Source organism: Geotrypetes seraphini, chromosome 7, assembly GCF_902459505.1.
Source record: "Geotrypetes seraphini chromosome 7, aGeoSer1.1, whole genome shotgun sequence".
Classification (NCBI taxonomy): domain Eukaryota; kingdom Metazoa; phylum Chordata; class Amphibia; order Gymnophiona; family Dermophiidae; genus Geotrypetes; species Geotrypetes seraphini.
Window position 1 is genome coordinate 155010431 of NC_047090.1, and position 25589 is coordinate 155036019.

Here is a 25589-nt window from a genome sequence, read left to right on the forward strand (position 1 = left end):
GCCTTCTATGTTTTTATTGGTTCAGTTTTTTACTGTTTAAGATTATTGTGGAAATGTGAAGTATTCCATACTGTGTATGTTTGTTGTGAGCTGCTTTGGTTCAAAGTGGATTATAAATGTTTTAAACAAATTCTGTATGTTGTGCCTTAAAAAAACAGCTCCAAACCCCCCCCCCCCATTTAAGTGCTATTCTATAAACAACACCTAAAGTTAGGCATCATTTACAGACTAACACATGCCAGGGATGTCCATTGTTGGTCGTAGAGAGCCCCAATCCAGTTGGGTTTTCAGAATTTCCTCAATGAATTTGCATGAAATCGATGTGCATATACTGTTTACATCGTATGCAAATAGATTTCATGCATATTCATTTGGGAAATCCTAAAAACCCGACCTGGCGAGGGCCAAGGTTGGACGCCCCTGACCTATGCCCAGGAGTTGCACCTAATCTTGGATGTAACTAATTCCACCAATGAAAACATGGTTTAAAACTTCACACCTAAAGGTAGGTACGGACACCCCTTATTCTATAATTATACATATAACCATGAGGAACGCCCCCGAACCACCCATGGCCCTCCCATGTCAACTTTTCCTTTTTAATGCCACACAAAAATTTTACAAGAAAAGAAAAACAAGTGGGAAGTGGGACTGTACACATCAACCTTGGAATCAACAAGTTTATTAGTGTAAACACAATTAAAAACTGAACACATGGGAGAGAGAGTTAAGATGGCGGATGGCTGTTAGCAAGTAAGTAAAAGTAAGAGGAAAAGAAGACTGCTGTTAGAACACAGGTAGTTCTCGTGCTGAGCTAGAGGTCTTTTGATCTATCTGGCTTTAGCTTATTATGGAGCAGGCCATTCTGCTGTTGCAGCCAAAAGGTTGTTTAAATTGATCAAATTATCAAAAGTGGATCCATAGAAGCCACTAATTGCAAATCATCTATGTGAAGAGAGCAATTTATCCCTGGATAATACTCACAAGTGTTGTGATATAATGATTAAAAGCATAGGAACTAAGATCAAATATTGGGACACTCCACAAACCACTGATGTTAAGTCAATGTTAAATAAATCCCAGTCCCAACACTGTAAATAAAAATTACCTTTAATTTGCACCCAACCAATAGCATAAAGATCATTTGTTAAAAAGATCAAAATTTCAGAATCAGTAAAGTTTGAACAAAAGGAAATCGTGGTTGACAACATCAAAAGCTGCTATAAGATCAAGGAAGACGTACAAGGTTTCTTTTCCCTGGTCAAGGTTAACTGCAATTCGTTTACCGGAGTCTGTGCTGTGCAGTCTGAAAATTGAATTGATGTGGATGTAACACATTTGATTTCTCTACGAAATCTCAAAACTGGTGAAAAAGACCATGCTTTCCAAATCTTCAGAGGTAAAAGGAAAAAGCGAGATTGGATGATAGCAATTTAAATGGAGCTAAGTTAGCTTTCTTTAACTGAGGAGTAGGTATAGAATTCTACATCATATGAGCATTTATCATTGCATAAATATGAGGTGCTGCTGAAAGTTCTCTGCCCGGCCAACAATGTTAGGGTAGTCTCCATCGAGGGCTATACATTTAGTCCAGTGATTTTCCACTTCTTTCATTCCATTGGAAAAATATGGAATGAAAAACGTGGAAAAATCACTTGACTAAGGGCTCCTTTTACTAGTGGTTTTAGCGCGCACTCTAGACGCTAACGCCTCCATAGAGCATGCGCTAGTATTTTCCGTGTAGCGTGGAGGTTTGCACGCGCTAATCTTCAGCGTGCGCTAAAAACGCTAGAGCACCTTAGTAAAAGGAACCCTCACGTATATAGCCCTCGATGGAGATTGCCCCAACTTTGTTGGTTGGGCAGAGAACTTATTAGGCTCTAGCTGCAGTGTTTCACTGTTTTAGTAAAAAAATAATTGGAATCTTATTGATGGAAGTTACAAACTGAGTACTAAGGTCCTTGCATGGGGGAAATGAATGTCCCAAAGAGCCTATGTAAACAGGTAGAAAACTCATAAATACCTTATGTTTTCTTGGTGACATGCCTTATGGAGTTTTTTGACTTATGCTCTTTTTCTCCATTAAATTATGATGTTCTTTTGGATACTTTCAAAATTTTGTTTTATAATTTGTTTTGGAAAATATTCTTGTTTTGGGAAAAAGCTAATATCCTATGATTTTTTTTTTTTTTTTTACTCAGATGCTGGAATACTTGTGCATCAGAAAAGTACTATATAGGATTTTTGGCTTTCTCTTCCTTTGAATTTCATTTTGCCATACTTAATCAATTTGCTTAACAACAGATTGTGTTGTGGTTTTGTGCATCTAGTCTCTTGTTCCCTATATTAATTTGATCTGCCTTTAGGCACCCCAATACTGTGCAGCGAGCCAATATTCTATAATGGCATCTGGGTGGTAGATTAAGTTTTTAAATAAATAAATAAATAAATAGAATTAGAGTGTAACCCAGTATTGGTGTACCTTACATTTGGATGCTCAGGGTTCCACCAGCCATATACCTGGTATAATTGTGGGTACTCAAATGCATCAAGGATGCATGCTATTTATAGTGTTCTATAAGTTGCACATGCAAGTGGCAGCCCCACCCTTACCCTATGGGCTCCTTTTACAAACGTGCGTTAGGGCCTTAACGCTCGGAATAGCGGGCTAGCCACTACCGCCTCCCCTTGAGCAGGCAGTAGTTTTTCGGGTAGCGCGCACTAATCCGGTGCGTGCGCTAAAAACGCTAGCGCACCTTTGTAAAAGGAGCCCTATGTGTTTGCTGCCATTTATGCATGAAAGTGTACATGTGCCGACAAAAGTCTCAGTATTTTGTAGAATTGCACGCTAAAGTGGGTGTAAATATGGGCACCCTGTCGTAGAATACCGTAAGTTGCATGCTAAAGTGCTGCATCTAGAAGTGAACATTGACCCCCCTGCCATAGACACATCAGGCCCGAGAGTCAGTGCTATTTAGTTGGATGGGAACAGCTCTTGGCTGGCTAAATAGCACATAGATGGCTGTCCACCGATATTCAGCGGGAGATTTCTGGCTCTCTCCCTATCTCATTCAGCGAATATCCTTGTGACCAGCTATGTCATGTGATATAGCCCGTCACCACCATGGGCAAGTCACTTAAGGGCAAATTCTATAAGAAGCGCCCAAAAGTTAGACGCCTACTTAGGCAAATTATCCTTTATTTTATCTTATTTTTCTTTAATGTGTTCCCACCATATGTGTTCTTCCCTGAATGTTTCTTTTCTTTCTTTAAAGAAACTTTTAGACCCTTATCAATCTTATTATTATTTTTATTTATTTATTCCATTTTCTATACCGTTCTCCCAGGGGAGCTCAGAACGGTTTACATGCATTTATATATATATATTTATATACAGTGGTGCCTCGCATAACGGACGCCTCGCACAGCGAACGCTGCGCATAACGAACTTTTTGTCTTGCTCCCTATAACGAACTTCGTTTCACACAACGAAGTCGCCCGAGGGGCCCGGGGGGGGGGGGGGGCGGAACTACTCTCGCCGCTTCCTAATGTGAGCCGGGAACAGCAGCACCCTCCTGTCTGAATGCAGTGTTCCATCATCTCCCTCCACCTTACCTTAGATGCCGAGTTTTCCGGCTTTCTTTTTCGGCCAGCCACACACTTTCAAAGAGCAGCACATGCGCGCATGCTCTGTTGTTCAATCTTCTCCTCTGACGCAACCGGAAACCGGAAGTTGCAGGAGAGGAGAACATTGATCAACTCCAGCAGCTGCGCGTGCACAGCTTTTTGAAAGCGTGCGGCTGGGTGAAAAAGAAAGCTGGCAAACTCTGCATATAAGGTGAGGTGGAGGGAGGGAAATGTAGGGCTGCAGAACGAATTATTTTGTTTTACATGTATTCTTATGGGAAAACGCGTTTCACACAACGAACTTTTCGCATAACAAACTTGCTCCTGGAACGAATTAAGTTCGTTGTGTGAGGCACCACTGTATATAGGAGACTAAAAATTACGCCAGGTGTACACCTGGTAGGGCCTCCGCGTGTGTGGATCGCCGGACTAGATGGACCGAAGGTCTGATCCGGAGATGGCGCTTCTTATGTTCTTATGTATTCAGGTACTCAAGCAGTTTTCCCTCTCTGTCCCGGTGGGCTCACAATCTATCTAACGTACCTGGGGCAATGGAGGGATTAAGTGACTTATGAGTAGGTCACCAAATTATCCTTTATTTTTTTTCAATTTTTTTATGTGTTCCCACCATATGTGTTCTTCCCTAAACGTTTCTTTTCTTTCTTTAAAGATTGTAGTTCATCCCCCTTGCCTTTTGTGCCAGTTTGTATTAGAACGTATATAATTTGTATGCAACGTCTTGTTTGGTCCTCCCCTTTTTAAAAAAAATTGTTCTAGGCATTGAAACATATGATATTGCGTAGATAACAAATCTTAATAAACTTGAAACTTCACTGTTCAGTGTGATTCAAGTAAAATTGGGTGAATAGCGCTGAGCGGCACCTATTTGGGCACCTATTTTGGAGGCGCCCAATAAATAGGCCAGCTCTAGGCACAACTAAAAGTTAGGCGCCCTCGCGAGCACTTAAGAGCAGGGATTCTGTAAGAAAGCGCCTAACACATAGCCACGCCCACGCCTAACATGCATAGTGCCTATTTTTTTGAAGGCCGCCTAAATTTTTAGAGGAGCCTTGTTACAGAATTGCGCTTTCTTCATCTGCGCCTATGTTTCAATCAGTGCTGATTAAAAAGCCTAATTGAGCTTGTTATTCAATTTAGATAGGCGCCAATCTAAGTGGGTGCCTCTGAAATAGATGCCTGACTTTAGGCGCTGGTTACAGAATTTGGGCCTTAATCCCCCCATTGCCCCAGGTACGTGAGCCCGCCAGGACAGAGAGGGAAAACTACTTGAGTACCTACATGTAAACTGTTCTGAGCTCCCCTGGGAGAACGGTATAGAAAATTGAATTAAAAAAAAAAATATTCATCGTCTGGCTAAGTTTGCTGTCACACTATACTCAAATCCCTTAGTGAGAATAATATTCACAATAATAAAGACCCCTAATTTCCCACTAGGTATGAAAGAGTGCAACAAATATCATTAACTAACTAGAAGGTTTTAGAGACTAGATCTGAGTCAATATATTTTAGTAGCATGCTTGACTAACTGGCCCTGAAGCAGTGGGTTTAAATAAGTTTCCACGAAACGCTGGCCACGTTGGCATGGTCTGAAGCAGTTTGCTGGAGATATAGTATTTGAAAGCTAAGTAATTTCAATGGACATTGGATGTTTAAATTAAGTCTCTTATAAAGAAATAGTGCATCGATTTATAGAACCTAGATTTTCAGAAAGCTGACATTTTAGAATAAGTTATTTCTAATTAAAAGATTAAAAATTTTTTTTAGGGATTTATTTGGAATAAATTTAAAATCTTTTTAGTTGAGGTTAGGGACTGGAAGGTTGCCGATGATTAGAGCTAAAGAGCCGGGAATGTACGCAGACTTGTATGGTCAGAGTCTATGACTTGCGTAGGCTCTATTACTGAGGCCCTTCTAGTTAGTTAATGATATTTGTTGCACTCTTTCATACCTAGTGGGAAATTAGGGGTCTTTATTATTGTAAGTTTGCTGTCAGACAGACCCACCTAAAAAACAGGTCTTGGCAAAACTGTCTAAACTAAACTAAACTAAACCTTATGTTTATATACCGCATCATCTCCACAATCGTAGAGCTCGGCACAGTTTACAGGAGTTGAGAGAGAAAGGAACTCCAATGAAGGTTAAAAGGTATAGAGAAAGGATGTTTGGGGGGCTTACGATGCCAAAGATGGGGTAAGTATTACATTTTTGAAAACAGCCAGGTTTTCAGGTGTTTATGGAAGAGTTGGAGAGAGCTCAGGGTCCGGAGGGGGGAGGTAAGGTTGTTCCAGAGCTCAGTGAGTCTGAAGGGGAGGGAGGTCCCTGGTTTTCCTGCGCGGGGAAATGCCTTTTAATGACCTCAGCCGTCTACAACTATTGCCAAACACTGCTGTCAAAAAAATGTGACCATGTCACTCCTCTCCTCCGTAAAGCACATTGGCTACCTATCACTCATCGTCTCACCTATAAAATACTCCTCCTCATCTTTAAAACAAAAAACTCTAACCAACCAGCATTTATAAACAAACTTTTGATCCCATATTCATCATCCAAGGCCCTCCGATCTAACAGTCAGAACCTACTTTCCATACTGTCAATACGCGAATTGTTTTACGATACTACTCGTAAATCCATTTTTCAATTACTGCCCCCTCTCTGTGGAATGCCCTCCCGTTAGATCTTTGATTAGAGAATTCTCTTGAAAAATTTAAAACCAAACTCAAAACTTTTCTCTTTAAAGATGCCTTTACTCTTTACTACCAGCTTCTGATTCTCAAACCTTTAATTTCTGTGGAGCCCTGAAACATCAAACGCTTCTTCTGAAACCATCCCCATCCTAATGTTTTGTGACTCCCCTTTTACTTTCCTTTTTTTTTTTTTAAATTAATTTTACTTCGATGTATTTTAAACAACTTTCCCTCCCCAACTTCCCTTTGGTCCCAAGTACGCTAATGTGAATTTGTCTAGTATTTTTAATATATGATAAAATATTGCTTTTATTTACCTATTTTAATTGTTTTCTACAATCTTTTTATATTGCACACTTGTTTTGATAGACGGTATATCAGACATAACAAAACTTGAAACTTGAAAGCTTGCTTAAAGTTGGATGCCCAGCGACAGAGGAAAATGCATAATAATTGTTACGTTATGTCCAAACCTTTTTTAAAACCAGCTTCGTTAACTGCTTTTACCACTTGCACAAGCTAAGTACTGGATTTAAAAGAAATATACAGCAATAAGAAGAAAATAGTTAAAAGAAATGTTAAAAAATATAAAATCATAAATAATATAAAATATGCACAACTGATCCTATGAAGATCGGGTTCAGTGATTTGTTTCACATGAACTATTGGGTAATTTAACCCTCTGAGGATCTGTTTCATCCTTGGTCAGTTTAAGGTTTGATATAGAAGTTGTTGGTATAAATGATACTGGAAGTTTGAAATTTGTATGAGTAGGTTTACTACTTGCTCCGGCATTGAGGCCCAAATTCTGTAACCGGTGTCTAATGTTAGGCCCCTATTTTGGAGGCACCCAACTAGATAAGTGCCTATCTAAATTGAACAACAAGCTCAATTAAGCTTTTTAATCAGCAATAATTGAAACTTAGGCGCCTATCAAGAAAGAACGAGTCTGCAACAAGGCACCGCTAAAAATTTAGGCAGCCTTCAAAAAAAATAGGCGCTATGCATGTTAGGCGTGGGCGTGGCTTTATGTTAGGCGCCTTGTTACAGAATCGCTGCTCTTAAGCGTGCTTAAGTGCTCGCATGGGCGCCTAAGTTTTAGTTGTGTTTACAGCTGGCTTATTTATTGGGCGCCTCCAAAATAGGTGCCGCTCAGCGTGATTCACTAAACAGAACCCAATTTTACTTGAATCATGCTGAACGGTGCCAAATTCGGTGCCCAACTTTTGGACGCTTCTTATAGAATTTGTCCTTGAGTTCTAGACCTTAACTATACTGAGTGAAAAAAAATGTTTCATCCTATTTGTTTTAAATGTGCTACTATGAAACGTCATGGAGTGTCCCCTAGTCTTTGTAGAATCAGTTCAAGTTTACTTTTCCCTCTCCATTCAGGATTTTGTAGATCTCTATCATATCTCCCTTCAGCTGTCTCTTCTCCAAGCGGAAGAGCCTTAATCTCATTAGCCTTTCAAGTTGTTGCATCTCCTTGTTGCCCTTCTCTGTCCCTTTCCAGTCCCACGATATCTTTTTTTCAGATGTGACATCTAGAATTGCATGCTATTCTCGAGGTGTGGTCTCCCCCAAGGAGTGATCAAGAGGCTTTTTGTTAGTCTTGCAAATTCATTCCATGCAGACTCACTGCAGGTATTCATTGACAGGCCAGGAACCTTCCGTAGTAGAATGTATTTGTCTCTGAGAGCACTTGAAATCATTAAGACGTGCTATTGTATTGGGATGTCTTTTGGCAGAGAAAAGGGAATTAATAGGCAATCCATCTCCCGAGCATCTCAAATACCCTTTGGCTCAAATATCTTGCTGGCTTTCTCATGAATATCTCCTTTTACAACAGCAAAAAAAGAGTATTTTTTTACTCTTCTCCCTCAAAATGCCAAAAACAATTTGTGTGAGCTGAGCGCACATTGTCAGGATTACTCTAGGTTGGCGTAGCTTTCCTCTTTCACCTCCCCTGCATTCTTTCAGGAATGTGCACTAGCTGCAGCTGTCAGCTGTCTCCAATGAATGTGGGGCTCACTGAATAGCAAAATTGCCATTTATCATAGATGGCTTCCCTCCTACTGTGCTCACTTGTCAGGTTCTAAGCAAGTCAGGTTTGATTCATACTGATTTACACATCTGTTTTAGACAGTGGTTTTGTTTTTTTTTTTAAATTTAAGAAAAATGTGTATGCGGTTTGTCTGAATTTCTGCAGGCAGATATTTGACATCATCCCTATCTAATGTACATATACTGTGCGTGACAAGGTGCGATGTAACAGCACAACACCAGGACAAATGGCTATTGGAATATGAGAGTTATGTAATTTGTTCTAAACCAAATCTGGGTATATTTAATGAAACAGCAGGTACATCCATCGTTGAAACTGTCATCAGCTGATGAATGGGTGAATATTTTAATGACGGGACCATAACATGTACCTGGTTTTGTTCTGGAAGAAAATGTGCCTCCCTATAAATTCTGTTCGGAACCGCTGTTTTACTAAGTTTCTTGTGAAACAAGACAGCAGACCCATTGATAATTTGATACTAAAGTTGTCTGCTACATATTTAGTGCCATTTTTGATATGATGTCCAAATCTGAGTTTGGACGTTTTGTGGAACATGCTCAAAAATCCTGTAGTGAACATGACCATTTTCAAAACAGAAAAACGTCTTATCTTTTTGTTTCAAAAATGTCCATTTCTCAGATGTGCTTATCCTCAGTGCGTCTATCTTTCTGAACCAATAATGCCGCTTTATAGAGCAATGGTACTGTATCCCAGTGATTCCCAACCCTGTCCTGGAGGAACACCAGGCCAATCGGGTTTTCAGGCTAGCCCTAATGAATATGCATGAGAGAGATTTGCATATGATGGAAGTGATAGGCATGCAAATTTGCTTCATGCATATTCATTAGGGCTAGCCTGAAAACCCGATTGGCCTGGTGTTCCTCCAGGACAGGGTTGGGAACCACTGCTGTATCCAACACTGGTCTCCTTACCTAAAGAAGGATATAACCCTGCTGGAGAGGGTGCAGAGGTGAGCCACGAAACTAATAAAAGGTATGGGAAATTTGAGCTACAAAGAACGCCTCTTGTTCAAGAAAACTGAGCTTGTTCACCCTTGAGAAGAGAAGACTGCGAGGGGATATGATAGAGACTTTTAAAATACTAAAAGGTTTCGATAAAATAGAGCAAGAAGCATCGTTATTCACGTTGACAAATGTGACTCGGACAAGAGGTCATGGACTAAAATTGAGGGGCGACAGGCCCAGGACAAATGTCAGGAAGTTCTGTTTCACGCAGCGAGTGGTGGACGCTTGGAATGCTCTCCCGGAGGAGGTTGTGATGGAAACCTCCATTATGGGATTCAAGAGCAAGTTGGATGCACACCTCCTTGCAAATCACATTGAGGGATATGGGTAAATAAGGTCTTCATCAGGGAACACCTAGATTGGCCTCCGCGTGTGCGGGTCGCCAGTGAAGGCATTTCTTATGTTCTAATAAAACATAAGAACATAAGAATTGCCGCTGCTGGGTCAGACCGGTGGTCCATCGTGCCCAGCAGTCCACTCACGCTGCGGCCCTTAGGTCAAAGACCAGTGCCCTAACTGACACTAGCCTTATCTCTGTACGTTCTGGTTCAGCAGGAACTTGTCTAACTTTGTCTTGAATCCCTGGAGGGTGTTTTCCCCTATAACAGCCTCCGGAAGAGCGTTCCAGTTTTCCACCACTCTCTGGGTGAAGAAGAAATTCCTTACGTTTGTACGTAATCTATCCCCTTTTAACTTTAGAGAGTGCCCTTTGCAGCCAGCAAGTAAAAAAACCTTGTTTCTGTCCATTCTGGATAAACCACAGAAACATAGAAACATGATGGCAGATGAAAGCCAAATGGCCCATTCAGTCAGCCCATCCACAATAACCATTATCTCCTCCTCTCCCTAAGAGATCCCACGTGCCTATCCCATACTTTCTTGAATTCAGACACAGTCTCTGTCTCCACCACCTGTTCCGGGAGACTGTTCCATACATCTCCCACCCTTTTGTGTAAAAAAGTATTTCCTTAGATTACTCCTGAGCCTATCACCTCTTAACTTCATCATATTCCAGAGCTTCCTTTCAATTGAAAGAGACTTGACTCATACGCATTTATGCCACGTAGGTATTTAAATGTCTCCATCACATGCTCAGTTGTATTATGCACCAATGTAGAATAAGAGGAGTCATAAAAAGCACATGAAGGGAAATTCTATAACTGGATTAGAGGCCGACCAAAACCACTTTTCTTGTTTCAACTGAAACTGAATCTGCGACTGAAACTTGTCACCTGGTTTTGGTAAGAATTTATAACATCCATTTTGAGAATACAGCTAATGGAGCAGGAGTGACTGGGGATCACTCCTGCCCTGGCTGCACCTCTAGACTACCAGGGATTGCAAGGTGGGCCCTGGGGGGGGGGGGGTCCTATGGGAGGTAAGTACATGGGGGGCTACTCCCATCCGGGATGAGGGAGAAACTGCCCCTAAGTATCTTCCCTTCCATAGGACCCCTGGGGTCCACCTTACAATCCCTGGTAGTCTAGTAGTACAGCTGGGGTAGGAGTCATCCCCAATCTCTCCTGCTCAAGTAAGCTCCATTCTCAAAATGGCTGTAGCTCCCATATAGCTCCTGGGGATGGGGAAAACACCCTCCAGGGATTCAAGACAAAGTTGGACAAGTTCCTGCTAAACTAGAATGTACGTAGGTGAGGCTGGACTCATTTGGAGCCTTTGTCTTTGACCTGGGGGCCGCCACGTGAGCGGACTGCTGGGCACGATGGACCACTGGTCTGACCCACCTTCGACAATTCTTATGTTCTTATGTTATGAGTAGTTGGGGGGAGCTATAGGGCAACGGGCAAAGTTTTAGGTTCTGTTGAAAATGCAAGAGCATGTTTAGTTGAAACTGAAAATAGATTTAGAGCCAGTTTTCACACTGAAACTGAAATTCATTTGGCATCTAAACTGCGTGCTGATGTTTATATATGTGAGGTCTGGGAGAGAGCTATTCTGTAATGATGCACAAAAGTGGCATAGCACATGAACGCAAAGGTGCATACAGATGGATGGGGCTCCTACTTATGCATGTGACATACAAAATAGTATAAGTTATATGCACCCCTGCCACATTTACGTAGCCGCAGTTGCCCCAGGTCTATATCTGGTGTAATGCAGGTGCACAAAAGTAAAACATGTTAATGCCAGATTACGCTAGTATTTTATTACAGAATCTGGGTGCTTAGATGCTATTATTAAATAGGTTCTTGCCATCCAGCACTTACAGAACAGTGGCATAGCCAGAAAGGGCCTGAGCCCCAAATGGTCAGAATCTCTCTGTTTCCCTCCTCCCCCAGCTTGAGCAGCAGTCTCTCTCTTTCCCTCCCCTTCCAACCTCCAGCCCATGCAGCCTCTCTCTTTTTCTCCCTTCCCACTCCCCTAGTTTCTAAAGATGCCACTAGGTCTGTCCACTGGCTCCAGCTTTGCCCCATAGGATTACCTCGACATGTTGATCTAGAGCAACTGTAAAACACCACAGACTTGCAGTGTGAAAAGTGTACTTAGTGTCATCCTGGGGCTCGTCTTCCCCAGAAAAGCACTCATTGAAGTGCAAAAAGAGGTTGTGCATGTCTGGACTCGGGTCTAGCAGATACCAAGCAGGATCTACCACCGAGAGCCCCGTATTTCTGCTTTAGGCTGCCGGCAGCAGTTTCTACACACTGCCGGCTGCTGACCCTGAAGCCTTCCCTCTGATGCAAAATGCAAATGAGTTAGAGGGAAGGCTTCTGGGTCAGCCGCATGTAGGGATTGCTGCCGGTGGCCTGTAGCTGCTGGGTGGGCGGGCCTGAGCCCACACTGGATGGCGCAGGTCCATCTAGGCCCACCCATATCTATGCCCCAGAATTGCCCTCTTTGATGTCATCCTGAATAATGCAATGTGTGTTGTGACTGGCACTCTGAAGCATATACTATTGGTTGGCTCTACAACTACTTTGATTATAGCAACCGTCACCCCCCCAATTCATCATCTTTAGCACTGTATTGACAGATACAAGTGCATTCAAAAGAACTGAAACCATTCAGTACATCAAGATCTATCTAGTCTACCTTAAGCGAGACTGTGCTCTCATGAGCCATTTTATTCAGCAATGCAAGAGCTTGTTGCCACAAGCTTTCTTGTACGAGACCTCTGGAGCCAGGGAAAGGCCACTAACAACTTTCCTAATGGAATTAATGATCCAGTGAAACAAATGTCTGGTTTTGACTGTCCTAGAAAACAGCAATGTTGATTTAAACGGGTTCATACAATCTGGGCCAGGATGACAAAACATGCTTCATAAGCAGAAGTCAAATGGCAGTCTTTGTTGTGACTGTGATCACTTTGATCAAAAAAAGTCTAAGGTTGCCACATTTAGTGGAATCATAAGCTTCTGATTAACAACCATGGACCTAGACATTTGAGCTGCTCTTACTAGTTTCAAGTTTATTTGAAATTTATTATACCGCCCACTCGAGCCTTCTAGGCGGTGCGCAAAAATGCCGTAACAATATACCAATTAAAATATTATTTAATCTAAAACAAACCAAGGGAAAAAACAATTTAAGGACAAAGATGAACAGGAATAAAAGGGAAGAAGGGATTGGAACTACAATTGATAGAAAGAAAAGAAAACACTTAAGGGGACGAACAAAAGGTTGGGGAATTGAAAGTAGAAATATTTCTTAAATCTGCGTCGTCCTTAAAAGGACAGTTTAGGTTACAAAGGAATCGCGGAAAAGGAATGTCTTTAGCTTCACCTTAAAATTGATAAATGTTGTATTTTCCCGCAAGTAGTTGGGGATACTGTTCCAGAGAAAAGGAGCATTAACAGAAAAAAATTGTGGTCCTAATTGTACTGATATGTTCATGAAGGAAAAGGGGATCCATGGGTACAATTAGAGGGTTACTATACAGTACAGAAGGCTGTAAAGTAATAGAGTAGTAGAGTAATAGATTACTACAGGTCATTGACCTGGGGGGCCACCGCGGGAGCGGACTGCTGGGCGTGATGGACCTATGGTCTGACTCAGCAGAGGCAATGCTTATGTGCTTATGTTTCAATGAGGGAACAGTAAGGAGATTATGCGCGGTAGATCGTAGGGTCCTAGTTTGATTATAGGGGATATGCAAATTATTAATGAATTCTGGCTGGCTATTTACTTTCGTTATGAAGGTTAGTAGTAGAATTGTGTAGGTGATCCTATGCTCTATAGCAGGGATCTCAAAGTCCCTCCTTGAGGGCCGCAATCCAGTCGGGTTTTCAGGATTTCCCCAGTGAATATGCATGAGATCTATGTGCATGCACTGCTTTCAATGTATATTTATTGGGGAAATCCTGAAAACCCAACTGGATTGCGGCCCTCAAGGAGGGACTTTGACACCCCCTGCTCTGTAGGTAGCCAATGAGCTTTGTGTAAAAGAGGCGTGACATGATCATATTTCTTTGCATTAAATAAAATTTTTACTGCAGTATTTTGAACCATTTGAAGCCTTTTTATTTCTTTTTTGCAATGCCCTTAAGAAGGGCATTGCAGTAATCTAAGCAAGAGATAACCAGTGAATGGATTAAAATATTCAAGGACGCAGGCTCTAACAGTTTTGCTAAAGCTTTAATCATGCGTAGCCGATGAAAGCAACGTTGGACCACTGTGCTAATATGTTGGTGATAGGTAAATTTGCAATCAAAAGTGACTCGTAGGGCTCCTTTTACAAAGCTGCGCTAGCGGTTTAACGAGCGTAATAGCGCGCGCTAAACCGCCGGCCGCGCTAGCCGCTAAAGCCTCCTCTTGAGCAGGCGGAAGTTTTTCGGCCAGCGCAGGGGTTAGCGCGTGGTGAAAAGTCACGTGCATTAACCCTGCTAGCGCGGCTTTGTAAAAGGAGCCCCTAGTGAAATATAATGATTTTAGAAGTCTGTTATAATCTGGAACTTGCTTCCTCTTAATATCTGGTAAATATATTTTTATTATGTTTTTGGAAGACAATTGAAAACAAAACATTATCTTTTTCATAAATACATAATCTAAAACTTGTAATGCTATAATATCATTTTTAGTGTAATATGATGGTAAATAAAAGTAAAGACAAAAAGTACATTTCAAGTTTCAAGTTTATTAGGATTTTATATACCGCCTATCAAGGTTATCTAAGCGGTTTTTACAATCAGGTACTCAAGCATTTTCCCTATCTGTCCCAGTGGGCTCACAATCTGTCTAATGTACCTGGGGCTATGGAGGACTGAGTGATTTGCCCAGGGTCACAAGGAGCAGCGCGGGGTTTGAACCCACAACCCCAGGGTGCTGAGGCTGTAGATCCAACCACTGCGCCACACACTCCTCCACATTTAACGGCTTTAACAGAAGTAAGTGTGAGCAACTGAACATATCACTTTTCCACATAATCCCCAGGCAAGATGACGCATTTGTTGTATCGTTCAACTAGCTTCTGCGTTCCTGCAGAGAAGAAATATTTCGGCTGCTTCCGATGCCTAGTGTGGTTCGCTTCCTTTACTTCATTGTCAGAGGTGAATCTGAGACCTCGCAACATCTCCTTCAGTGGACTGAAGATGTGATAGCTAGGCTCAGTGGCATAGCGAGGGTGAGAGGCGCATGGGGCGGTGGTGCCCCTCCCCCACCCTCACCTCCATACCTCGCTCCTTCCGCAATCCCACCTGCCGCATGCGCCCCCACTCCTTCTGCAATCCCACCTGCAGGTGCCCCCATTCCTTCTGCAATCCCACCTGCCGCACGCGCCCCACACTCCTTCCCCAATCCTACCTGCTGCATGCGCCCCCCACTCCTTCCGCAATCCTGCCTGCCACAGGCGCCCCCACTCCTTCCCCAATCCCTCCTGCCGCAGGCGCCCCCCCATTCCTGCCTGCCACACGCACCCACCATTCCTTTCCCACTCCCGCCTACTGTACGCGCCCCACCTTCCCTTCCCTCCCCTTGTACCTCTAGTTGAAGTTGTTGCTCACGGTGGTCAACGATGTGCTCCTTGTGACTCCGTCGGCTCTCCCTCTGACATCACTTCCTATGCACAGCACCCGGAAGTGACATCAACGGGAGAGCCAACAGGGTCGCAAAGAGCATGTTGTTGACCTCCGCGAATAACAACTTCAACTAGAGGTGGAAGGGAAGGGGGCGCACGCGTAGTGGGGAGTAATGGGAAGAAGCAGAGGGGGGGTGGAGAGGAGGAGGGTACACCATCAGTAGCGTGCAGGACATTGGCGCGCCGACAATCCCGCTCCAACATTTGTGCATAGGACAAATGCGCGCCGCCCTATTTACTTCCATTCGGGGTGAAATTGTAAGTGGATTGGGTGGGGGGTGTTTGCTGAAATGGTGTAATTGAGAGTGCATTGGCATACTCCTGATTGTAGGTGGGGGGAGGGAAGGGAAAGCTTTGAGTTTGCGCACAGAGAGCGTGAGTTGTAAGTTTAGTGGGGAGGTTCCCCCCTCACACCCCTTCAACGAGAGTGCAAGTGTAAACCCCCCTCAGAGTGCAAACGGGAAGGCAATAGGGCGGCGTGCAAATGTCGGGAAGGGATTGTCGGCATGCCAAAGTCCTGCGCACATTTGACAGGTCACCGCGGAGGAGGGCAGACCACCCCCTCGCCCCCCGCTCTTACTACACCACTGGCTAGGCACCAGATCCGGGCTGTAAGGAGGATGTGGAAGACGTTCAGACTCGAGCTGTCGCACTTTCTCTCCTGTCGATGCTGCTGTATGAGGATGTGCGTTTTCATGGTGCAGCAAGGCTGTTCCACACAACATTCTTCTTTTGCTGCAAATTGCAGGTTTACGTTTATTTCGCAGCAAAGCACAGTAATTTTCACCGTTCACTGTTTGCCCGAGAATAGGCCCCTTCATATCCCAAAAGAAAGTTAACACGATTTTCTTGGAGGAGGCACTTTGTTCTTCGATGGTGCAATCTTGCAATGGAGCCTCCATGTTTCTGACCTCGTGCAACCATCCAGCAGGCAATGCACGAATACATATGTTGCATTTCGCTAGCTGTGTTCCGGTTATCATGTAATTTAACAATTGCCCTTAATTTAAGTTTAAGTTTATTAAAATTTGATACACCGCCTTATCCAAGGCGGTTTTACAAAGTTAAAAATACTGGGGACATTTTTGATTCGCCCTTGTATTCGTATTGTTATTCACTAGATTCCTGATTTGTGACTTCACTTTGGACCTTGCCAGAAGAAGGTGGGCTACAAATACACAACATGCTAAAATGTTATGCTACGGGAATTGAAACGTTTGCTATCAAAATTCTCTCTACTGTTAAGAAAGTAGATTCCAAACTGAGGTATTGGCTGAGATATAAATGATCTACTGGACTCTTCTTGTCCTGCCTCTCAGATGGCATCGCATTTTCACTTCGAGCTGTGTATCATCATCCTTCTCTTCACCAGATTCTAGACCAGTGGTTCCCAACCCTCTCCTGGAGGACCACCAGGCCAGTCGGGTTTTCAGGATAGCCCTAATGAATATGCATGAGAGAGATCTGCATATAATGGAGGTGCCTGGCATGCAAATCTGCTCCATGCATAGTCATTAGGGCTATCCTGAAAACCCGTCTGGCCTGGTGGTCCTCCAGGACAGGGTTGGGAACCATATGCATATATTGCCCACTCTCAGCCTTGTTGACTTGGGTGCTTATTTTAGAACCCTATGTGCATACACTGACATGTAGGAGTCCTTTTGCTAAGGTGCACTAACAGATTTAGCACACACTAATGCCTGGTGTCAATGTTTGGTGTGTAGTAAATGCTTAGAAGCCCATAGGTATAAAATGGGCTTCTTAAAGCATTTTGCACGTGCTAAATCCATTATTGCACCTTAGTAGAAGGGCCCCTTAGCCATGTATGTTACATACACGCCTAAATCCCAATTTTACATAGCCAAGATATATCAGTTGTATAGCCAGCACAAGGGGGGAGGGCACAAACTTTTACCTCACCCTCACTTGAGCTGGTGTGGGTCTCCAACCCCTCCAGCAGAAGTACTTCTTCCACCTGCAACCACCGCCACATCCGTGCTGGGCTCGGTTTCCGTGAAACCGAGCATGCGTGGGAGAACCCCCCCCCCCCCCGTGCATTCTCAGTTTTGTGAAAACCGAGCATGCATGGTGATGGGGAGGCTGGTGCTGTGGCAGCGGTGGTTGCAAGTGCAGAAGTACTTTCACTGGTGAAGCATGGGGAACCCTGCCAGTCAGGAGTCTCCAACACAAATGGGGATTGGGTGGGGGGCACCCAGGACCCCCAAGACCCCTCCATGGCTAGGCCCCTGGGATATACATATCTAAATATGAGGGATCTTCAAAAAGTTTACACACTTTTATTTTTTAAAACACTATTTATTAGATATCTCAAAAGCAAATTCCATCCCTACCTGCAAGGTGGGCCGGCTTGCCTGACTGACTAGTCACATGACACTCTAGGACACGCCCTTTTACCTCTTGTCTCGCAGGAATAGTTTTGATAGCAGAGGATCTGAATTCAAAATGAAATCCCAGCAAGTACTTTACACTCCTCATCCTAACTCCACTTGTGCATAATGTGGATCTCTGAACAAATGGCAGGTTTCAGCCCAGGAAATTTACTTCCAAAAGTGCTTAGTTACATATGTAGACTTCTTTGAACAATTCCCTCCAATATACACTGTTTTGCTTAACATTATTCTCGGATGAATGAAATGCCTCTTCGGGAGAAAAGGCAGACTATCAGTAAAATGTGGTCTTGATTAACGTGCTCTCCCTTGCTTATGCAGATGAACAGTAATTTGCTGTCTGCTTAATGTGGAATTAATCAGTAGTGCATCTATGAAAGCTTATCTGATCGCCCAGTAATTGTGAACTTACCAAGCGATGTGTAATTATGTAGCTGTTTGGATCTGTGGTTAATTTTGTTTTACTTTTCCGAGGGGTTTGCTTATCGTACAGAACAATTAATGCGAAATGTGTTGGGATGGAACCCGCTTACCATAGACGCGGTCCTAAAGCAACACCACAGGTGCTCCATTCTGCTCTGGAATACTAATGAAGGCAGGCAACCGGTTAATGGAAATCTGGTGCATTTCCCATTCAGAGTGTGTGCCTTTAGGTCATGATCTAAAATTATTTGGCTTCAAATTATAGGGTCAGGCAGTAAAATAAAAGTGGTCTATTTTTAGAAAACACCTTTATTTTTACAGCATTAAAAGGATTACAGTTTTTTTCTCCAGAAAATGGAAAATGGGGAGGAGAGAGTGAATGCTTTTATAGAGCATTATGCTTTCATTTGTCTAAAGCTAGTTTCCTATTTAGCAGCTCCCTAGGTATTGATACTGATGTATCCGCCACTCCCCGTGAAATCCTTATGAATTCATTTAAATCACGAACTTCCCCATGATTTAAAACCAGGGCAGAGAAACATTTGTGCTAATTAAAACAAACAAATGATGTCTATCAGCAGAAGGGGATCACGAACAGATCGGAGAAAATTATCATGCCGCTGTATCGGGCTTTGGTATGCCCTCACCTGGAATAATGTGTCCAGCACTGGTTGCCGTACATGAAGAAGGACATGGTACTACTCGAAAGGGTCCAGAAAAGAGCGACTAAAATGGTTAAGGGGCTGGAGGAGTTGCTGTACAGTGAGAGATTGGAGAAACTGGGCCTCTTCTCCCTTGAAAAGAGGAGACTGAGAGGGGACATGATCGAAACATTCAAGATAATGAAGGGAATAGACTTAGTAGATAAAGACAGGTTGTTCACCCTCTCCAAGGTAGGGAGAACGAGAGGGCACTCTCTAAAGTTGAAAGGGGATAGATTCCGGACAAACGTAAGAAAGTTCTTCTTCACCCAGAGAGTGGTAGAGAACTGTAATGCTCTTCCAGAGTCTGTTATAGGGGAAAACACCCTCCAGGGATTCAAGACAAGGTTGGACAAGTTCCTGCTGAACCAGAATGAACGCAAGTAGGGCTTGTTCTCGGTTAGAGCACAGGTCTTTGACCTGGGGTGCTGCCGCGTGAGCAGACTGCTGGGGCACGATGGACCACTGGTATGACCCAGCAGCGGCAATTCTTATGTTCTTATGTCTAGAGTCTGGTGAGGAGAAGGATGATGATACACAGCTCGAAGTGAAAATGCGATGCCATCTGAGAGGCAGAACAAGAAGAGTCCAGTAGATCATTTATATCTCAGCCAATACCTCAGTTTGGAATCTATTTTCTTAACAGTAGAGAGAATTTTGATAGCAAACGTCTCAATTCCCGTAGCATAATATTTTAGCACAATCGCTAGTAAAGTATTTTTCATAGAGACCCCTATTTACTAACATAAGAACATAAGAATCGCCATACTGGAACAGACCAAAGGTAACATCAAGCCCGGTATCCTGTTTGCAACAGTGGCCAACCCAGGTCACAAGTATCTTCTATCAAGATCCTAAGGAGTAGAACAGATTTTATGCTGCTTATCCTAGGAATAAGCAGTGGATTTCCCCAGGCCATCTCAATAATGGCCTACGGACTTCTCTTTCAAGAAATTATCCAAGCCTTTATTAAGCTCTGCTAAGCTGATTTCACCACATTTTCTGGCAATGAATTCCAGGGTTTAATTGCTATGAATGTTACAAGAGAGAACTGTTGAAGTCAGCAGATGTGCAGCAACATTACTATTGAACCTTTATAAGAGAATATTCAGTATTTTTCTAATGTAGGTTTATTTTTTTCCACATTTTCTTGTTGACTTTTAATGCTGAGTTAACACAGGAGCACTTGGGGCAGTGGTCTCAAACTCAAACCCTTTGCAGGACCACAGTTTGGATTTGTAGGTACGTGGAGGGCCTCAGAAAAAATAGTTAATGTCTTATTAAAGAAATGACTCTTTATAGTTTATAGTTTCCTTTTGGCTAAGTCTTAATAATAATATTGTAATTTATAGCTAAAGAGACATATGATCAAGAAACTGTTTTATTTTACTTTTGTGATTATGATAAACATACCGAGGGCCTCCAAATAGTACCTGGCAGGCCGCATGTGGCCCCCAGGCCGTGAGTTTGAGACCACTGATTTAGGGCCTTATTCTACATATGTTGCCTAAGAAATCAGCGCCGATGAGTATGGCGCTAAGCATGATTCTATAAAAGGTGCAGTGGCGTAGTGAGGGGGGCAAGGGGGTAGTCCACCCTGGGCACCATGTTGGTGGGGCGCTGCCACCCCTCCGCCTCTTCCCATTCATCCCCTCGCCACGCGCGCGCCTCCTTCCCTTCCCCCAATTCTCTAGTTGTACACCGCCGCAGAACTTCAACGCGTTCCTTGCGACAGCATCAGCTCTCCTGCCGACGTCACTCCCGGGTGCTGCACAAAGGAAGCGACATCATAGGGAGAGCCTCTGGAGTCATGAGGAACACGTTGAAGTTGTTACTCATGGCAGTGAACCACTAGAGCAGGGGTCTCAAAGTCCCTCCTTGAGGGCTGCAATTTAGTTGGGTTTTCAGGATTTCCCCAATGAACATGCATGAGATCTATGTGCATGTACTGCTTTCAATGCATATTCATTGGGGAAATCCTGAAATCCCAACTGGATTGCGGCCCTCAAGAAGGGACTTTGAGATCCCTGCACTAGAGGTACGGGGAAAGGGAAGGGGGCGTGCATGCGGCAGGGGGGATTAGGGAAGGAGCGGGGAGGGAGACGAGGGCTGGGGAGGAGTGCCTCTCACCCTCGCTATGCCACTGGTTAGGTGCACTATATAGATTATATATGATTACTGTAACTCCCTCTATCACGGGATTACTCAAAAAGAAATTTGCTGGTTACAGCTTATTCAAAATACGGCAAACTCATTCGCAAAGCAAGGAAATATGATTACGTCACCCCGCTTCTCCGTGAGTCACACTGGCTACCAGTCTCCCATCGCACCACATATAAAATTCTTCTGCTCACATTCAAAATCAAATCAACTCGTCCGTCTTTTTTTAGGCAAACAACTCGGTCCCTATGCCTCCCCTGGAGCTTTGAGATCTGCTGACCAGAACCTCTGAACCGTTCCATCAACCAATGAACTTTTCTATACTTGTAACATCAACTTCTCCGCCGCCACTCCTACCCTCTGGAACGCTTTCGAAAACTCCCTTGACCCGTTCAAGTCTAAACTTAAGACCTTTCTATTTCAGGATGCCTATCAAAACACAAGCTAGACATCCCCTTAGTTATTCATCAGCGATTACCAAGAACCGCTTTTATGAATCGACCTCCCCTCCCCATTTGTTTCTCCCCTTCCCCCTCTTTCCTCCATTTCAATTTTAATTTCAACCTCGATGTATTTATGAAACCTTCCCTCCCTTGTTACCTTTTATATCAACTCCCTCATCACCAAGTCGTCTTTGTCTAATTTACTTCCCTCCTCCCCTGTAAACCGACCAGATACTTGTTGATGGCCGGTCTATCAAATTATAAATAAACTTGGAAACTTGGAATCATGCTCAGCATTATCTCAGAGGCGTTAGGTGTTGCTATGCATTCTAACGTTTAGGCACATTCTATTTTTGTCAGGGTTCTCTTAGCCTAAATGCCTGCTTCTAAGTTGTGCGTGCGTTGGCCCTTATTCTATAATCAATTTATTTATTTTTTGGGTTGTATATACCGCTTTTATGAAGAGAGTCACCCTAGGTGGTGTACAGCAAGTAAAAGTCAACATAAGACTTACAATTTTGTTAACAGCACAACGGTTGTAAAAAGATCAAATATAAACAAATACAACAAGCAAGGAAATCTCAAAATCAGCAAATTGAAACAATAATAGAACTACCATGAAACAGTTTCAAAAACATACTTGTAATAGTGCTGAAATTCAAATAAGAGAGATGTAATACAATGTCAGCATAATACTTATGAAACAACATCAGCGCATTCAAAATAACCTAGATATGACGCTAATGCTTGTTTACAATGCAACTTATCATATAACCAAGAGGCCAAGTGCAGTTATTAGAAGGGCCAAGATGGGTGGTGAGCAGTAATGGCACTCGTGGACTCTAGGGGGTACTATGGAATGGATAATGAATAAGATGTGTTTGTGGAGTATTTTGTGGAGTTTTTCTACAAAAACGCCTGCTTTTTGTATGGTTCTGGGTAACTCTAGTTAGATATAAGCATATGTGTTAGTTAAGGCCACGCCCAATAGAAGCGTATGAAAAGTTGGTGAATAAAAATCTGAATATGGATGTAGCCAAGGCCAGAAAAACACACTACAGATTAATATTAAGGAAAAGTATAATAATGTTCTTTTTATGTACTTCGCTATTAAGCCAGACCATAGAGGAAATCAGGATATACATGATACATAGAAAGATATTAAGAACTCCATCTTGAGGTAATGACTCCATTTTGTTCTCTGTCTTTCTGTATTTTCTGCTTGGCTTTACTACATTTTGTGTTCGGCCTATGTCCCTTCTGAGCCTTTGTTTAGCTTCCCTTGTGGTATTAATTGATACCAGATGGGCCTGAGCTGAGTATACTGGGCATAGAAGAAAAGCTTTCTTGCATTAAATATGAATGAAATATATGGTGTGGATCTATGGATGAAAGGAGCCCCAAATGAATGATGTATGAAAGATATGTGAAAGAATAGTGTGTATTTAATTTCCAATATTTTATATAGTTTAAAGATGCAAGAAACTTTAAGGAGAAATCCTGAGGCAACATCTAGAAATAGTTAGAATCAGAATCACTGAACTAGTTTTTCAGAGCAGGGGGGATAGCCCCTCCTCCTCCTTTTCTGTGTTGACAGGGAAGGACATTAATTTTTCAACACTTTGAAATGCAGGCTTTCTTGAAACAAATAAGTGGGTTTAGATTTAAAGTTTTTGGCTTAATTATAAAATGTTTATGTATATTCAGAAATGAAAGTAAACAAAAATATGACTTCTGAAACTTTTATTTCATGTTAAAAGGAAGTTCTTTGTCCAAATTTAAGGACAGCCTCTGTTAATGGATTGGCTGACAAGTAATGATGTCATGCAGGACAAAAGGTACATATTGGGGAGCAACGAATTATCGAGTTGAGATCTTTGTCAGAAAGCCAGCGTTTGGCAAATGTAAAGACCTCCCAGATGACGCAACCAATCTTTTGAGGCCCATTATGGTAATTAATAAACGGAAATAACTATTTTAATAAAACTTGCATCATGTGTCATTTTCCATGTACTTTTTACACGCCTAGAGCGAATCTAGCAGCTTACTGCTGCTTAAAAGTGCGCTTGTGTCCAATTACCCTGCTCAGTGGTACAGAGTCTGTTAGGATAAACAGATGGGAGGCTAAACTCAAAGCAAGTTGTTTATATAGTTGAACAAGATATAAGGACCTGATTTAGTTAAAGTGTGTAGGAAACTAGCCCTGGTGTAGAATTAGGCCCTGATTCTGCAAAGTGTGCCTACATTTGGGTGTAGTTTGGAAGTCCTCATTTGGCGCATTTTGCAGAATCATGCTTAAGAATGCTGAGCGGTGCTCAGTGTCAGCTGGACATCCACCTTTTTAGACGTCCTTTACAGAAACGGGATTTTTTTTTTTTAGGCAGGAGTTAGACATCCAACCAATGTCCTTAATGTTATAATTCTGACATTATTAGAATGGCAAATTTATGCTACTTTTTATTATAATTGTAAAATGCACCATACCATTTTTTTCTATCTGTTTAATGTTTTCATTTATTTATTTTCTATCACAGGTACTGAGTTGGATTCAAACTAGGAACATCAGTGTAGAAGGCTTTAGCTTTAACCAACGTGCTACAGAGGAAGCTAACAAGCTGCAAAGCAATTGTAAAACTAGGTCTTATAGGCATTGTAAGGAAGTATACTTTTGAGCATGGTTTGGGCTTCAGATAGATGTGAGTTCTGTGGATGGGACTTAGGTGGACTTTAGATGTTTCTAATGCGATCTTGTAAATAAGGTTTAGGGATTTTATTTTTACTTAGCTCAAAATACGTTTAATAAGCCACCACATAAACAGGGCACATCAATACAAACATATTGCATGCCAAACCTACTAGTTTTCTGGCCAAGCAGAAATGTTATTTGCTAATTAGAGCACATGAAAAACACAGCTTTAGGTTTCTTACTAAAAAAACAACTCTTTTTTCTCACTAAACAGTGCTCCAATGAGCTCATTGTTCACAGAGTTGCAACCACATGACATAAATATAAATATTGAACAGATAACTTCATTTGCAAAAGGGTAAAAACAGAAAAAACAGATACAGATGGCTTCTAGTTCATTGCAAATGGACGTGTGCAGCTGCGCAATGGTGACCTCATTGTAAAATCATCAAGGTGCACCTGCAAGGTACAATGCCACAATTAAAATAGGAACATGTGTTGGGGGGAGTTGTTTGGGATTTGAACCCATGACCTCTGGAAGATGAGTACAGGGCTTTTACCCATTGAGCCACAGCAACTTCTAGTCAGGTGTCTCTAACTGCCCTGTGATATCCTAGCTTAGTAATATGCTAAGATACCATCACATGGATAGGATATCCTAAGCTCTCATGGTAGGAACCCCCTGACTAAAAAGAAGCAGCTATTAATCAGGTTAGGTGCCTACATCAGCTAGGTGCGCCAATGTAGGTGTCATCTTTAGGCAGCCTCTATAGAATTTGGGGGTTAGTGCCTCCCACATTAAATTTTTGCAAGTCCTGTACACTAATGCAAAAATTAACAGAGGACCTACAAAATAATTTTTAAAAACCCAACAACCTAAATACAGCTTCATTGAATCTGGGCTTAGCATGTCTTAACATAGGACTTTGCTGAGCATTAAGCCCAGAAAAGCAAAGATGCTGGGAATTATTTACAAAAAGATGGTTAACAAGACTAAGAATGTTATAATGTCTTGTATTGTTCCATGGTTTGACCTCACCTGCGTTCAATTATGGTCTCCTTAGCTCAAGAAAGATATAGCGGCACCAGAAAAGGTTCACAGAAGAGCGACCAAGATGATAAAGGGGATGAAACTCCTCTCATATGAGGAAAGGCTAAAAAGGTTAGAGCTCTTAAGCTTGGAAAAGAGACGGCTGAGGGAGATATGACTGATGTCTACAAAATCCTGAGTGGAGTAGAACGGGTACAAGTGGATTGATTTTTCACTCCGTCCAAAATTACAAAGACTAGGGAACACTCGATGAAGTTACAGAGTAAT